General features: G+C 38.3%; 1 protein-coding gene across 2 annotated transcripts in view; it reads left to right on the top strand.

The window, feature by feature from the left end:
- Positions 1–15459, top strand: part of LOC134538430 (ATP-binding cassette sub-family G member 1-like) — a 270817-nt gene that overhangs the window by 49274 nt on the left and 206084 nt on the right. The window contains exon 1 of one of the 2 annotated variants that reach the window (XM_063379753.1): positions 8168–8266. The exons of the other annotated variant lie outside the window; for it this stretch is intronic. The gene's annotated coding sequence lies outside the window, so the exon portion shown is untranslated. Of the gene's footprint in view, positions 1–8167; positions 8267–15459 lie in introns of those variants that run through there. 2 annotated transcript variants of the gene reach the window in all.

Genomic DNA, 15459 nt, shown 5'->3' with positions numbered 1-15459 from the left:
GGAGTCTCTCGTCTTCCTCGCCGAACTCGCCCTTCACGCCACTCGCCTGTTGGAACTCCCGTGGTGGCCGGCGTCGCCGCTTTTATACTAGTAGGCCGTCTTTCTGGAATGGACTGGAATGGTTGAGACATGTCGCTTCATACTGGGCCGATGCGACGCCCGAAACATCCAGAAACGCGTCGGAGTCACGTCACTCCACGCCGTGGCCTCTGCATGCCCACGTAATTTCCAGGCCACAGGGCCGAGGAAGTTGGAGCGGGGGTAGGGGTGGCAAGACTGGGCCACCCTAATCCTCAAAGGTATGTGCGGGTGACGTCAGTGGCCATGCGGGGCCGTCAGGCTAGGTACATGGCAGGTTCCGTGGCCTTGCCTCCCGCGTTTGCAACACTGCCCCCATACTTAAACAATGTGCTTTTGTTGTCCATGCTGCGAATTCATCCTACGCATCTAGCTATTGTACTCGATATGGCCCACTTCTTGATAGATGCAAAATCGCGGTCGTTCTCCAACTCTTCGGGGCCATAAGTCTTCTTCGCCTTTACATTGAACCTCGCTATTCTGCATTTACTGTAGTGGCGTCTCCCTTCCCATCAGGTGGACCTGCTGGGTACGTTCCCGTTCCGGGAATCACATTGAACATGTCCTTGTACCTGACAGGCAAAACACTGTAGGTGACTTCCTGCTCCTCCTCCTTAATCAAACTGTCACATCACTGTAGTTCTTCCTTCGGTTTCCTCCCACGATTAGGACAGTCACTCTGGACATGCCCCTTTTCACGAAATGCGAAGCACCGTGGGTGACATGTTGTTCTTCCAACCGTAAACTCTTCTCCTGTCCAATCTTGTTATCACTGTATTGTAATTCTATTGAAACTCCTACCCCGATTCGGGCAGTGCGCCTGATGTGGCCTAATTCTCTGCAGACGGAGCAACGCCGGCGTCCTCTTGTTCTTCGAAACTGTGAATCATTGAATGGCTTTCTTAATGACTTGAGGATAATTTCTTCGTCAGTAATCGAGCTGCCATTCACTTTGTGGTAAGGTTCTATGAACATCCTGCCTTGACCTGAAGCTTATGCTTTTCAAGACAATGTAGGCATTTTTAATTTCCAAAGCGAACAAGAGCATCGCGGATATAATTGTGGCGGTCCAAAGGAAGGGTTTGTTGAATCCTCTAATATTTGAGTCCTTCTATAAACCCACTTTTGACTACCTGCAAGCGGAACTCAGTTGGTGCTTCTGGGTTGTCAAGGTGCACGAGTTGCTCAATGTCAGATTTCGAATTTCAGAATATTTCCAAGGATCTCTGTTGCCATGACTCGCGGGCTGTTCTATTCACCTCACTCATGTGTCGGTCGCCATAACTCAGCTCAAGAGCTTCTACTAGTACGGCATAGCCTTTCTGGTCCGGAACTGGTATTACCTGCAGCAGCTCTAGTGGAGATCCTCGCAGGGCCAGGACAAGGGCTGTAGCCTTCTCTTCATCGTCCCAGCCATTCACTTCAGCAGCTGTCTTTAACTGTCGCCTGTAGACAGCCCACGACGATTGGTCATTTAAGGTGGGTAGCTTGAATTTTGGGTGAACGTTTGCAGAGCCTTCCACTTTTACTTCCCGGAAGAACTCCTCCGTTTCGTAGCAACTGAACCTTCCTTGATTATTCGTCAGCATTCTTCAGTTACATATGATACTCGCTGTTCAGTGGCCTGCTCTAGCTGTTGTGCCACCAGTTCTTCATGTTCAGCTATATAGGGGAGGACGGGGCAAGTTGGCGATGTTAAGAGTTCGTCATTTTTTATCATTTTAATTTTGGAAATACAATTTCCTTCTTTCCACACACGATTAGAATAGTCTTTTGTCGTGGTGTAACTACATGTAAAAATCTATATTTCTATATAATCTCCAAAATACTGCCCTTTTAAAAATATAATGCAAATTTGCCATCTTGCCCCGTTACCGGGGCAAGATGACTTTGACTACGGGGTAAGATGACATTTCTGCACAAGTTTAAACATATTTATTCTTAGAATGCAAACTAATGTAAATTAAATAATTTTACATTGTAACATGCTTTTTTTTTACATATATGGCATATTATTAAATGCTTGGTTTGTTGAAAATTACAATTAATAGTTAACTTACATAACTAATTCAGAGTTGGTGTTTTTATAAACAATAATCGCAAACAAATTTTCCTTCTTCAAAGTACGAGCAGTCCTCATGCCACCATATGTGGCATTTGCAACACTCGATCCAATCTTCTGATGGAGGGTCGACATAAATATCATCACACACAAGACACTGCACTTCGGATATTTGAGCTGAAGTCATGCCTGGCGAAAGTTGGAGCTTCTTGGATTTTTCTCGAGAATCTAACTTCAGTTTCTTAGTAACAGTTCCTTTTTTGCATCTCGAGACTCGTGTCTTTATTGCTTCAAACGTTCTTGTTCTATCCTCTGAGCTTTTCTCTGAACCAGCATCGCTTTCATGGGTGAGCTTGTGATGATACTTGCACATTGCTTATGACTTATCCTTTTTCTCACATATGATCTTTCTTTAGGCAATGGTTTGAAATCGAAAACACTTCGGCACAGTTTTGGCTCAACAGGAGTATTTCTTATAGGCCCTATCTTAATAAGAGTAGCATTTCTTGAAAGTCCTGGCTCAACGGGAGTAGAATTTCTTGAAGGTCCTGGCTCAATGGAAGCTGCGGGAGAAGTATTTATTGAAGGTCCTGGCTCAATCGGAGAAATATTTCTTGAAGATCCTGGTTTAATGGAAATGTCATTTCTTGAAGGTCCTGGCTCAATGGGAGTATCATTTCTTAATGGTCCTGGCTCAATGGAAGTAGCATTTCTTGAAGGTCCTGGTTCTTCAGTTTTCTTTGCCTGATGTTCATTAACTGCTTTTTCCATAGCAAGATCATGATCGGTGGGGTTCGCTGCAGCTAAATCATGCTCAGTAAACACAAGGGGATCATAAGGCTCAATTCCACATTCTCGGAACCCATTGAGTGCATTACCGACTGTAGCTGCTTTTCAATAAGCAGTGCTCAGTAGCTCACCAATTTTTTTTTGTCAGTTATGGCTTGCCCTGGATTAGTGACCATTAAGTTGTCACAAGCTTGACTGTAATAGGTTTTTAATGGGCCAAAAAAGGAAACATCCAGCATTTGAAGACGATGGGTAGTGTGGGGAGGAAATCCGACCATAACGATGTGATTTTCCCGGCAAAAGTTTATAGCCTCCAGTGTTACGTGTGTTTTATGGTTGTCAACAAGCAACAGCACGTTAAATTCACTGGTTGGTTTCACATGTAGTTCGAAATGTTTCAAAAACAACACAAATATTTCTCCATTGCTCCAACCATTATCACTGCAATGTCCAACGGTTCCCGGAGGGGCTCTTTCCACAAGTTCAGGTCGCATCCGTTTTCTTGCGAAAACCAAGAAAGGGGGCAGGTAATATCCGCAAGCATTAATGCAACAAATAATAGTAACATTTCTTCCTCTCTCTGCCGAAACGATCTTGGAAACACTCTTACTTCCTGTGGGTGAAATAACCTTTGGTAGCCTATTAGATACAGTGGAAAGTGCAGATTCATCTGCATTGTAAATGGCAGAAGCTGGAAATCTATGTTTTTCCCGCACTTATTTCAAAATTAAGAAAAACTTGTCAACATTTGGCTTGTTAAAGCCCATTGCTCTGGCAATAAATGTTTCCTCTGGTCTCCGAAAACTGAACTTACATTTTTTCATAAAACTAGCCAACCAATCCTCGCCTGCCATCCTGGTCTCCACATTGAATGGATGCAAAATTCCACTATATTCTGCAAATTAAAACACAAGTTTTCTACATTGCTGCTTTGTCATCCCAAAAAACATGTTATCCATTGCTGTCGAGTAGTTCCTTAAATATTCTAGCTGCTCTTCAGTGAAAACTTCTCGAAATCTTCCACCATGAATAGGCATTTCCTAGGAAGAAAATACAATTAGGTAGGCTAAATACTTTTTAATTAGAATTTTTGTTTAATGAAAGCCTGTAGGGCATGAACAATTAAAAAACAACTGTAAAAAAGCACTTGGGGCAAGATGACGAGTCGTCATCTTGCCCCAGTCAACTTGCCCCGATCAGCAATGTTATTAGTATTGGATTTTTCGCTAAGAAAAAAAATAAAAGGTTAACAATATATAGTGGTTTAGAAAAGTATATTGTCTAAGGTAATAATGTGTGGCATTGAATAACCAAATATCTTACCTGTTTGTCCATGAGATATTACTTCGAAGTTCTTGAAAATTACAATACGTCAGACCAAATGTAAGAACATCATCTAACAAACAACTAAATGGTGGCAGCGGCTTCACTGTGCGATTCTTTAGTGCCCACCAGTGTGGAGCGCTAGTAGTGTCTGATAGGTGGTGCTATCTAGTAACATGACGTGGAACTAAGTCATTCGTCGTCTTGCCCCACTCGTCAACTTGCCCCGTCCTCCCCTACTGCTTTCAACACTACACCTTGCCTTTGAGTTGAATACTGTATTCTTACAACTTCTTCATTTCCTCTTGAACAGACACCAGTTCACTCCACATGTCTTCTTGTGCCACCACCAGCTCTTTCCACGTATCTTATTTTGCTTATTTAATGTCCTGTTCACCCATCTTTATTTCTTCAATTTCGCTCTTCATGGCATTCTTAACCTCTTCTTGTCTGTTTCTTATTTCACTCTTTATTTCGTTTTTCATCTCCCCAGGGCCACTCTTCATCTCTTCTTGGGTATTATCACATTTTTTCTTCATCCCTTCCTGGCCACTCTCATCTCCTCCAGGCTACTCACAATTTTCTCATGGTTTCTATCCATTTTATTCTTCATTTCCTTCATATCATTTTTCAAATCAGCTAAGAAAGCCATTACACTTATAAGTTCGTCGGCAGCCATGTTTTCTTGTCCAAATATACTATCGGTCTATCACTATCGCAACTGTACTATGAAATACACTATAATTTCACCTATGAGCTAACCTAATCTTCTGTTCAAAACTTACACTAACTGTACTATAACTACACTCAAAACTAATTACAGCTCTAACACTAATTTCAATCTCAAAAATCTAAATTCTAATTTTTTATGAGTTTATTATCATTACTTTTTTCAATTCACTGTGAATTTATCATAAATCTCTAAATAAGGGCTACTCAAAAATTCTGACCCCAAATGTCATGGGTGCGGAAAACAGGTTCATGTGGAAAGCCCAATTAATTGTTATGCAGTTTTATTTGCTACTGATATTTACACTACTAATTAGATCATCGCACTTTAAAATGTATGTTCTCTAATTACTAAATATCTGTCAAGTGCACAGTTCACACTCCTCACTGGAGCTAGGCTGAACAGTGGTTCGTCAATAATAACGAATTTACAAGAATGCGTTAAATATGTCATCATCGGCTTACTGGTTCGAGAATTAAAAATGGAAGAAAATAAAAATGGCGGAATCCAATATGGCGGATCTAAAATGGCCTCCATCGTCGCGGTAAACGGTCAAGGTCACGATCTTTCAAGATGGCCGCCGTGACGTCACAATCCAATATAGCGGACGTGACGTCAGAGGTCGGTCTGCACCACGCACCACGAACCGGAACCAGCCGCCGGACCCTCTAATATATTTTACTTTCTATAAAAAGGTTACGAGTAGAGGCCACGAATATTTCGTGAATTCTTAAGTTAGCAAATTAGACTTGAAGAACATATGCAACTATGTTACTTCTATGATTGACCTGCAGTTGTCTTGGCACTACTCAGAGTGGCGATGTACAAGAAGAAAATATTTTTTTTGAGGCAACTATCTAAATACTCCAAAGAGTGTGGCCTTGTTATTGGCCAATTATCCCTAGTAATATTATATTATTGATTACGTAAGCCATTTCGTCTAGTGGCTTGCGTGTCCGACATGTGGGCCAAGGGGCCTGGGATCTATTCCCGGCCGCGAGAGGATTTTTAAAACCTCTACCTGGGTTCAGGACTGTTGGTCTGTGTGTTTGTGATGTCCCTTTCACCTTCACCACGCGCAAGGCAGAGGCGAACCATCGTGGTATCATCCTGCAAAGGGGCGTCACGCCGGTAACCTGTCACCTGTCTGTGCTCACAACACCAAGTAATGCTGGGCTATAAGCACAGTGGGAAAATAAAACAAACTGATTCAAACTGCTATGGAATAGAAGGTACATCGGATACCACATTGCAGGCGCAAAACGAAATTTGTAAAGAAACTTAAAAGAATGTTGATTGTTTTATAAAGGCTTCAATAGAGTTAATTGCCGCATTCCCATACTTTTTTCTTCCTTTTATGGCTCTTATCAGTAACTCAGCTAATGATAATACACATACTGCAAAACCGAATATATATGATAAACCCAAAAAAAATGTTTTGGTGGCTTACATTTTTAAGTATGTCCTATAGTATAAAATTTTTAAAATAATTTTTCTGGTTGACTTAAGTTTATTATATGCCCTTTCATTGTTAAAATAACACCAACATATCCAAACAAAAGATTTTCTCCTATTTCTCTCTCTCAATCTAAACTTTTGACATTTTAGCAAAAAAAAAAAAAAAAACGCAGCACGTTAGTTATTTTTTCCAACGTGGGAAGCTTCTGTTGTTTTGCTGCTCCGCATGCCGTGTTACAGTTCTCACACCTTTCAACCTCGAAAAAAACCACCACGAGCTCGTTTTTTTTTTTTGCGAAAGGTTCTCAAATGTTCAAGGTTACAGTCAAATTATGTCAATAAAATTCCCGTGTCCTTTAGAGATATGACACTTCAATGCGCTGGTATCACAATTTCAACAAGCTTTCAAGGTGATGGTGAATTATAGACACATGGAAATTTCGCCAACTCTTAATACCTTTGAATGTATAGATCCGCCACTCCCCTCTAGACTGTGCACCAGTCAGATACCAGCCAGCAGTAGAGAGACCGAATCACGTAGACCCACTCCAAAAAAAAAGATAGTTTCTGCAGAAAATATCAGCAATAGAAAAGGATATGTGTTTAGAGTATATTTAAGATTGTAAATTTTAGCCTGACACCACCGGATGCCTGAAATTTTTGGGTTTCTAATAATTCATCGCAAGAAAATTTTCACGCACAGACGAGAAAAATTCGTGGGTTAGTTTCGCAATAGGCTAGAATCCAAACATATATAACTTTGTTCTGCTCCTGCAATTGGCTCACAGTTCGTCTGGAAGTCTCTGGGCCCATCAGGAACCCTCAACCAATAGAGTGACGAATAACAAGCTACCCAGTTGATGTGAGCAGTCAATGAGCATGTGATATTTGCGTAAGTGTAAAGAGGACTGTGGAGTTCATCCGGGTCTGGAGGTCATTGAACCCGCCCATTTTTTCTGTCCCCAAACATAGCAACTTAGTTTTCGTTGGTCTAACCAATAGTACTGAACGAGGTTCTCCCGCCAGTTAGAGCCAGTCAGAAAAAGGAATACTGCAGACGTGGTCAAAGCCTATCAGTCTAATCATCCTTAGAGATACGCGAAAGATAACTGCATGGGATTTGATAGTCAGGAATTTTTATTATTATTTTTTTTTATTTGAAGAAAGTGGAACAACTCATGTATCAGGGGCATGCAGTTTTCACGAAAATTTTTTGGGTCTAGCTGGGAGTTAAAACACTGTAGCATCGTCTGTGTTTCGTGATTGGTCGAGTTTCTTCCAAGTACATGTCTAATGCAAGGACACATATATCACAGTAATTCAGTACGGGCGTCCTGTATGGCTCCGTCGAATAAGGCAATGGCTTCTCTCGCAGACGGCCGCCAACCACAAGAAAGATACCGCTGGTGTGGGTGTACCTTGTTGCAGTCTAATCGGCGTTCAGATACGTTCCCCGACTCATGTTGCATCGGTAAAAGTGGACTTCCCATACGACAACAACAATGTTTACGATGTCTATTATTTTAATGAAACGGTAGAAGGAAATCGTGTGTAATTAGTCTGATAGTAAAGGAACTAATATGCTGCATGTAAAGGAAGGTCGTAGAGGAATTGGTGTTGTTGGGGTTCTTCTCAAGGACTGCTTGGACCAGCACTGGTACTGGTCAGACAAGTTCGCGGTACCGGATTTCTGCATGTAGGCAAGTCGACATCGGCTTCAACATTTTCCCCGTCCGCCAGTTGGCGCCCGCCCTCGCTCGTGTGACGTTAGAAGCGAGGGACCTAACGGCCACTGTTGGAGACAGCGCCGACGGAAACAACTTCAGGTGAGGCGCCCGCGGGCTGTGATTGTAGTGTTTTCTCAGCTGGGACGTCAAGACGCACAGATGTCTTCAAAAGTGCACCATCTTGGTTTACCAGTTGTTATATAAGATTCAATTTTTGACGCACAACATCTTAGTACTCGCGATACGACATTTCGTGAATGGAGGAATGGGAGTAGCATGGATCGGAAATATGTGACCACGGTGCTGACATCTGTGGTGGATGGCACGAACCAAAGTTTACATATTTGAGGGGAATTTCTATAATCTTTCCTGTTTAATGAATTTGATTAATATGAGCAATATTTAATAAATTTACTTTGAAAAAAATCAGGTCCAAATCCTGGGTTTGGTATTTTTTCAAGTCTCTCTCGCTTTTATCGGAGTCGTTTCATTATAAAGTTTAAATTTTCGGTCTGCAAATGGAATGATTCGATAGTCGGCGTAGCTGCTACTGCAGTGGGTACGGAAACTACGTGTGATTCAAGTCAATAAATTTATTTTAAAACACAATTTGCGTATTTTTATCACTCTCGGCATTATTTTAAAGAATTCTACGTTAAATTTCGTATTTGATTTTCGTATTATAAGTGTATTTGCAACATAAGAACTCATTATATTGCTCGTTCTCGAGGTTAGATTACCTGCGAGCACTAAAATACTCGCTCAAAGAAATACTACCTATTGTAGCCGATACTATGGGGCGACTTCCGGAAATTTTTTATATAATTTTTGTTTCATGTTCCATAGACCCCAAAACCTTTGACAACTCAAAAGTTTAAAAATATCACAATTTTGTGGACACGATAACTGCCGCAATTTTTCACAAATCACTTCCAAACTGATAAATAAACTCAAGTATGGGATAATCTCGGTCGAGTTCGTTTATAAGCAATATTTGATTAAAAGGGTAGAAATGGGGAAGGTTTTTTGAAAAACAGAAAAAACAGCTTTAACGCACATTATATGGAAAATATCACATCCGTATACAAGGATTATAACTCATATGAGTAATAAAAATAATCTTTTGTCTGAATAAGTTTTTAACTGATTAAACCATAACTTCAAGGAGTTGAGAAAATGAGAGGTAGATTTAAAAAAAAGCATTCATAACTACCTTAGTAGGAACAGTAGCAAGTCCGTTTCAATTGTTTGGAAATATTATAATTTTTATCTAAAACTATTGTCTGAAACAATTTTTGATAAAACGAAGCATTACTTAGACTACTGCAAGGGGTTGAAAATATCCGGGGTTGAAATAAGAAAATAAATAAATCTTCCCTGCCATGGTCTCTATTGAATTATTGTTTTTTTTTTTTTTAACGTTTTAAATATTGTTGAAAAATTATGTCTAATGTAAATTTATATCACAAATCATTACTGCGAAGGGTGGAAATAACATGGGAAGAATGAACAAAACGTTATTACTTTTTTAAATGATTTACTATAAAATCCATTATATTTTATTGTAAAACTCCTACACTTTATCTTAAACCTTTGGCTGAAATAATTTTTGATTAAACGAACTATTGACGAAAAACAGGTTTGAAATTAAAAGAACATTAATACTTTCTTAGCATCAATTTCTTCCTAATTTATAAGTAACCATATTAATATTACCTTAAAACTTTGTCCAAAAAATAGAGTGCAAGGGATGAAATATAGTGATTGTAGGTCCAAAATAAATGCATAATTACCTGAAAAGGCATAATAACAAGTTCGTTGATTTAATTCTGGACTTATTAATTTATAAAAATTGAAAATAATTTCATTGCTTGTAAAATGAGAAAATATTAAATCGATATTTTTGAATATTGTCTAACATATAAGAGGCTATGTAAGTTTCATTAAGTTCTTAAAATGTTCCAGGAGTTTATAGAAGTTTCCAAAATATTTCCAAAAGAAATAGTTTTTTGAAATCTACCTACCTCTGTAGGCTGTGCTGAAAGGGATTTTTTTTTTGCAGTTTACTTTCAAAAATTTATCTTTAGTAAAGCAGAGAGCTTTGAAAAATAAATATTCTTAGGGAAGTAAGAGATTATTGGGGACCTGAAAATTTTGTATTATTATAGAGGACATGTTATATCTTAAATATTTGTACAGTTTAACGTGGCTAGTCATAGAATTACGGCTTATTTTAAATTCAGTGAACGACTAGAACCCAATGAATAGAGACCGAAAAAAATCGCGGAAACATTTCGTGATAGGCTAACATCTAAACAAGTATACCTTTGTATCGCTTCTGCGATTGGCCTATAATTTATATGGAGAACTGTGAGCCAATTGAAAACCCTAAACCAAGACAGTGCCGAATGACGGTTAAGCTATATGAGACGTCTCTTGAGATAGCAGCCAATGAACAGGCGTCAATTTCCCGAGTATGTAAAAGACTGTTGAGTCCATCCTAGAGGTCAATGAACCCGCAAAATTTTCCGGTCCCTACCAATTAATAGAAATACAGAAATATTGCACATTCATTTAGACGCAAGTTAGAATGCAAACATTCACACTCTCGCACTGTGTTTATGATTGGAACGTTGTTATTTGAACACGCCCCTCTACGTACGACCGTGAGCCAATGATGCCCAGTCAGGAGAGAAGTAAGTGGTTCAGATAGTGCCAATCAACAAGGATAAAAATTGTTCTCGCTAAGTAATCAACCAATTTGAAAGCAAACATATGTTGAGCACAGCAATGACTTTGAATTCTACCCTAAGGCCACACAAATGCGCTAAATTTCCGTGCGTCTACCAATGAAAAACACCTAGCGAAGCATTCGACATAATGGTGTGCGACCCGGAAAGAAGGTAAGACGGATGCAACCAATGGACACGCGACATCAACTTGATTTCGCACACGTTTGTGGAGTTAAGCGTGGTTTCAGAAGACAGCGCGAATTTCGCAGTTCTCTGGTGATTATTGATTATATTACTATAGGTGTAGTTAAAATTATAAAGAAAATTCAATACTGGACGCTATAAAATTCAGGCATTATTAGGGGCAGGCGTTTTTCGCGAAAAAATCTGAATGTCTATTAGACTGCAACAAGTTATACACGCACCAGCTGTTTCTGCCTTGTGATTGGCGGCCGTCTGCGAGAGAAGTCGTTGCCTTGTTTGACCGAGCCACTCAGGACGCGTTTGCTTCCGCACTGAATCACTGTGATTGGTGTTATTACAATCGATATGTACCTGGGAGAAACAAACCCAATCACGAAACACAGACGATGGTACAGTGTTTTAACTTCCATCAAGTCTCCAAATCGTTTCGCGAAATCTGCATGCCCCTAGGCATTATCTAAGATCATTTGCCACGTATTAAAGACAACCTATTTTTTAATGATGAGTGATAAAATATTGTTATGAACGAAAAACCTGTTGAATTAAAGATGGCGTCTTTGGTACTCGCAGTCAGAACAGTGGGCTAGACGAAGAAAAGAATTCTTCTGATAGACTTCTTCGCTAATAATCAATGTTTACTCGGAAACAATAAGATATTTAATAGTATTCACCTGAAACTAAGCATATATGAAAGAGACAACGTATTAATGAAATTAGATCTTCAACCTATTATTTGAGACCGGTACATTTTTTCACTTTTTTTTTCCATCGCCATGTTAGCATCCATCTTCTTGTACAAGATAAAGACGGTGTCATTTCTCCCGACGCAGAAATTGTAAAAATTCGTACTGCCCCATTCCCCCGCTTACATCACAATCAGATATAATTTCTTTTCATTCGTTTACATTGTATGTAGGGTTGCCAACTTTCCCGATTTAATCGGGATGTCCCGATTTGAGGCGTGGCGTGGCGTACAAGGTAGCAAGTACCTACCAACAATGTGTACTCTATGCCTTGCGTGGTAGCCAATGTAGCAAGTACCTACCAACAGCATGTACTCTTTGCCTGGCGTGGCGACCAAGGTAGCAAGTACCTACCAACAGCACGTTCTCTATGTCTGGCGTTTCGGCCAAGGTATCAAGTACCTACCAACAGCATGTACTCTATGCCTGGCGTGGTGGCCAAGGTAGCAAGTACCTACCAACAGCTCGTTCTCTATGCCTGGCGTTGCGGCCAAGGTATCAAGTATATACCAACACTATGTACTCTATGCCTGGCGTGGCGGAGTGGGAGACGCGCGAGCGAACGAGCGAATCAAAGCGCGTTTTGGTTTGTGTTGTTATTCTGTCAGAGACGCCAGTCATCACGTCGTAAGTGTTATTCATTTCTTACCTATTTCCGCCTCGTAATATTTATCAAACTGTCTGGTGATAGTGACAGTGAAACGAATGAATAAAAAAGCAAAGTGTATGTGTGTTTACAAAATGGAGTGGGAACAACAATATCACTGGTTTCAAAAAGATAACAATAATGTTCATAAATCACATTGTATTTTGTGCAACATATTTTTTTGATTGCTCATAGTGGATTGAATGAAGTTAAAAACACATTTAATTATCAGAACATTAGAAAAACGAGCATTCCGATAAGAAAAATCAAACCACCTGCAAGTTTTTCAAAGGTGACTTTGTAAGTTCCGTCGAGGAAAAGAAGATAGCTGCCGAGTTTGTCAAAGTTTATCATGCCTTAATCAAGTTATTTAATTTCTTTTACTAAATAAGGTGCAGAAAATATGTATTTTATAACAAAACCATTTCAAGAATGATATTTTTTTAGTGGTTACGGATAGGCTTTTTAAATTTTAGTATTGATTAATAGTTTCTGTTTTTAAAACTTCGGTTATACAGTGTTCAAGGATATATTTTACCTTGATGAAATCAAACTTACCTCCTTTTTATTTAATGAGGTAAACAATTTAAAAATCGTTTAACACGCACCTATTTAATTTTAAATAAGATAATGCCATCGTTTACACTGATTCTTTCCTTTACTATGGTAAATGCTATGCTTATAATAATTACATAAATTTTCCTTATTATAAATGCCTTCCGTTATTTATGGCTATTTGACACAACCGTATCTTTATTTGAATTGTAGAGTACAGATATCAAATTTATTTTTCCAATATATTAGTTGGTTCTTAGTTTTCTTAGTATTACTGAAACAAAATCCCCAATTATTTTCACTGTTTTCTTTTCCCATATAATGACAATGTAAAAATGCAGAAGTATGTAAATATGGCAATATCCTTTAACCAAACAAAAAACCAAACTAATACCGTTTATTTCTTTCAATCGTAGATGCGAACTACAAAATAACTTTAATGAACTTATATTTATATTGAGTTTAAATTTATATTTCAATACTGATTTAATGGATTCCATAACTTTTTATTTTAAAAAATAATTTTAAACTCTTTTACAACTTAAGACGTGGTATTTCAGCAAAGTTTTAATGAGATAAGGTAGCTTAAGATATGATTATTTGTCATTTATAATATGTTAAATAAGAAAAGAACACATAATACATGCAATAAACATTCAATGAACTGTAAATACACACACAGGAAATGCAATGGACACACTACCCACACACTGGTCATGCAATGAAAACACAGTACACACACAGTACACGCAATGGACACACAGCACATACACAATACACACAATACAAATATAGTTCTGGCCATGGATTCGTAGTACACATATAGTACACAAAATACACTACCAGAACACGCAATGGATTCGAAATACACACACCGAACACGCAAAAAAACATACAATACACACACTTAACACACACTTAACACAAAATATACACATTAAATACACAGTCGCGAGAATTCTGTCTTAGTTAGAAATCAGATTTCGTGAAATAAAACAAACATTTCCGAAAAACAAACATTTTGTAAGACAAAATATAATTAATTTTTTTAATTTTATTCAAATCATTGTAAAAAAAGTATTTTTTATGTAGACATCAAAAAAATTGCAAATTAGAAAAAGAAATTAAAAATATAAACAAATTACAAAATGCTAGGACTCTATCCTTGCTGAACAAAGGGGAGATTCATAAGCTAGCAGAAGCTATTTTTGTAAGTTTTTAGGATTTCGTATCTTTGATGTAATTTTTGTCATTTTTGATTTCTTAAAATTTTTATTCACTGATATTTATTTAGGATAACATGCGTTAATTTCTCCTTTTGCTCCTGATTATTTATCTCAATATTTTGTTGGTTTTCTCCATGTGCTCCTGATTATTCCTGCCAATATTTTCTTGTTTTCTCCAAATTCTTCTGGTCATTCATGTCAACGCTTCTGCTGGTTTTCTCTTTGTGCTCCTGGTTATTCCTGGCAAGGCTTCTGCTGATGTTCTCGGAGGGCTTCTGTTTATTTTGGAAAAATAAATCTCTGTTGAAATTTTTTTACTTAATAGGACATGAAATTTTATCTAGAGTTACATTTAATGAGAGAGTTAATGTTTCTAAATCAGCAATTATAATTTTTTTCAGGTGAATTCAAACAAAAAGCAATTAATCAGTCAAATAATATGCCTAAGATAGCTGAGAATTAGTATCATGCAAGACCAACTTCCTTCTCCTTGGTGTATACCGAAGCCCTCCTTCTCTTGCGGCCGTGAGTGAGCAACCTGCATCCCAAATGCAAAATAAATTATATTTGCCTCTACGTAACATGTGGCAACATCTGTTGTTGAAAAGCAGAACTACTTGGCCACGAGTCCTTCAAAATTGCAAATTAACTCTCGCTGATTGATTATTCAAACATCATGTTTAAGTATCTGTTCCTAATTAAAAATCTCAGTTTGCATCTATCATTAGTCGTTGCCTGCAGAAGTATCGGAAGGACACTGCTGTAGATACTGCAGCAAGAAATTTGCCCTGAGAAGGAATACTATACGTCACGAAAAGCATTATTGTGTTAAGAACCCACAACGCAAAATGTTAAGCTGTGATCGGTGTAGCAGGTTGTTTACACAAATTGATAGCTTAAAAATATGGAAGAATTAGTAAAGCCAAGTCCACTTAATTAAGTGATAGATCACATCGATAAAGCCACTGCACTAAGGAAGAATGTGCTGCATGACGAAAATAATTTTCCTTATTTTGAACATGATGATGTTCATAGCAATACTGATCTCGGCAAAGAACTTAACTCAAAGGACGCTCACGGTTTAAGAAAGACAGAAACCGACAGAAGTATCAAACAGAATACATTACAGCCCATATTTAGTAGATCCTCCATATTTTGGAATAATGATGGACGCTTAAAAAATAAG

This window comes from Bacillus rossius, chromosome 13, assembly GCF_032445375.1.
Source record: "Bacillus rossius redtenbacheri isolate Brsri chromosome 13, Brsri_v3, whole genome shotgun sequence".
NCBI classification, from domain to species: Eukaryota; Metazoa; Arthropoda; class Insecta; order Phasmatodea; family Bacillidae; genus Bacillus; species Bacillus rossius.
Note: the sequence above shows the minus strand (reverse complement) of the source record. Positions and strands in the feature narration are given on the sequence as shown.